Source organism: Macrobrachium nipponense, chromosome 1 (assembly GCF_015104395.2).
Source record: "Macrobrachium nipponense isolate FS-2020 chromosome 1, ASM1510439v2, whole genome shotgun sequence".
NCBI classification, from domain to species: domain Eukaryota; kingdom Metazoa; phylum Arthropoda; class Malacostraca; order Decapoda; family Palaemonidae; genus Macrobrachium; species Macrobrachium nipponense.
Genome location: NC_087200.1, coordinates 144,941,518 through 144,944,381, shown reverse-complemented (window position 1 = coordinate 144,944,381; position 2,864 = coordinate 144,941,518).

Here is a 2,864-nt window from a genome sequence, read left to right as displayed (position 1 = left end):
CGGGGGGGGGCGGCGAGCTTCGCGGCATTGTTCGACAACGTCAGCTTCTTTGCCTTCTCTAGTAGTTCGTCGTCCTCTAGGGTGACGCGTCGGTCAGCTGCTTTCGGACGTTCCGGCTCGAGTTGCCGCAGGAATATTTCGCGGCTCAGGCTGATCTCTACCCTTTTTCCGTCGGGGCCTATTTCGGGGCAGACGGACGAGGCCCATCACAGTGTCCCAGGCATCTTGGGTGTGTCGGCGCCGCGCATGGGGTTCGCGACTAGGTCGAGGGCGCGGGCGGCCCTTTCAGCGATAGGCACGGAATAGGCTGTCAAGAGCCTTTCTTTTATCTCGTCGAGCGTGACAAGTCCGATTCGTGCTCGACCGGTCAGCCAGTTAGATATTCGGTCGAACACCTCTGGTCGGGAGAGCCGCTGCGACGAGGTCAGCCTGCAGCACTTTGTTTGTGAGCCCCGCGATCCGGAATTGCCCTTCGGCTCGGAAGAACCAGGAAGACGGGTCAGCCGTTGTGAAGGGGGGCAATTTGACAGCTTGAGCGGCCGCTGTGTCAGAGTCCGTCGCTGGGGCGGGGGAGGCCCGGGTTTCCCCCCGCGAGGTTTTCCCGCGAGGGTACTGTTTGCGCCCATTGTCCTCTCTCACAAAAACGGTCGACAGAGTCGTGAATGGCGGGCCAAACCGTTTGAGGAAGGAAAACGCCTGAACACACCTTGGGCAGGTATGCCGTATTTAGTCCGTTAGAGGCGTTGGTTATTCCACACGGTAGGAGCTTTCAGAGATCTATACTGAGGCGCCGTATGAGTCCGTTAAAGATCTCTGAAGGTGAGCGGCGGTAGTGAGTCCCTTAATGGCTGAGCCAAAACCGCTTGGGTCACCGTCCAAACCGGGAGGTCACCAGTTGTGAGAGGTGGACAAAGAGGCAGGTAGAAGTGTACTGATTTTTATTACAGTCAAGGGAAATATAAATATACAGCATGCGGACGGAAATGTGGTCACCGACCCGCGAGAGAGTAAAAGTGGGTCGGCGAGACCCGATTTGTGTTTCTTGAGAGACATAAAATACAAAATATAAAAGTACACAATATGTGGTTATACAAGCTTTATACACTGACGGAAAGCCCGCTGAATGCTCTCTCAGGGGGAAGTAAGAACAACGCGAATGATGAATTATATACAGAGAAAATTATGAATAAGCGTTGTTCTTACAATATATTAGAAAGCCAAACATTATCAATCCACGATTTTATATGTGAACAGTGATCTATATGAATTCAAAAGAGCACCAAACGTATAGAAGATAACAGAGTGAAAAGGACATATGACACTTACAGGCCTAATCTCTAATACCTTCGACCCAAGGTACTTAATTGTTCCCAAGGTAGTACTTGCCTTGATCGCTCTCACCCTGTCCTCCAGGCCTCTCACGGAAATACCACACAGCTACCCCCGCGACCAAAGTGACTGTACCTCTCTCCCTTATTCTATATACCTTGATTACCAGTACTGCTGCAGACTGAAACACCTGGAAAAGTTTCGTTAAAACAGTGACCAAGAATAATGATTAAATAGAGAAGATGTAATAGGCTGGAAAATTCCTTCTCACTTGTTTGATAGGAAGTGCTTGCGAGTAACTGGACATTCAACCACACGTACAACTATACTACCACTTAATTCATATTTTGGATTTATATTAACTTACAGATATCTTCAGATTCACCCGCAAACTTCATAAGATGTCATTCACTGCTCATTGTTGTGTAAAGGCGAAGGAACAGAGCCGAATTCTCGACAATAGAATATTTATTATGACTAGGGAAGATTTTCGACAGCAAAGAGCTCCCTGTCGTAGACGTGGACTGCCTTTAGACCGACATGTTTGGCCTCTTTCTCTCATGAAGAGATCGAGGCGTCTGACGTCTATTTCAGTGTGACTGACAGCCTGGAAGGTCACATGGATCTTCAAGGAAATACTTAAATAAGGCGATGTCGTTTCGGAATTAAAAATCTCCCCAAAGTTTTTTGCTGAATTAATTATCGTGTGATCTCTTTGTCAGTCTTCGATCAGTCAGAGTTTGGATTCCCGAAGAAAGAAGAAGACAAGACTGGTAAACAAAGATCGCGTCAATCTTTCACTAAAATTCACCAAGGGACTTACGAAACTTTCTTCAGGAATACAATTTTTGCAAAACTTAACCACGAAGACGATGCTCACATGAACTTTATCTATTAATAAAGAAGAATGACCGTGATAATTCATTTCATGGAAGGCGCTGCTATTAAAAGAAAACTTAGATTATAATCATCTGATTTTGATTTATTCAATCTCTAACTAGCTACAGTGGTAAGTACTAAACTGGCCATTTCCGAGTCTCAGCTGGTCTCTCTCTCTCTGTTTGAACAAACAAACAAAAATCCTTATATATACTGAAATATCCTTATATATACTAAAATGTACTGAAAGAAACACAAGAAACAAAATACATTTAAAAGATGTGAGCATTATTTGAAAAAGTCAATACGCTTCTAAGTATCACGACGTTTAAATTGAAAAAAGTAGCAGTGTTGCATGCCGTAGTCTATGAGAGTTTGTCTATTGAGCTTTTTTTTTTTTTTAATTGTCTTTTACTTTTGTTGCTAACAATTCCAGTAAATATCGAAAAGAACTGAATTAAATTTAATGGAAAAGAAGGCGGGAGAAATATTCAGGAATGAATTATGGAAAACGTATAATCTATATGTTCTGTTTTCGAGCTTTTTTACGGATGTATAATTTAGTAATGAACCTTATCAATTCATGCTATGTATTGTCTGTTTTTATGTATTTTTTATTTTTTTATTCATGCCTTTAATCTGTATAGGTGCAGGTA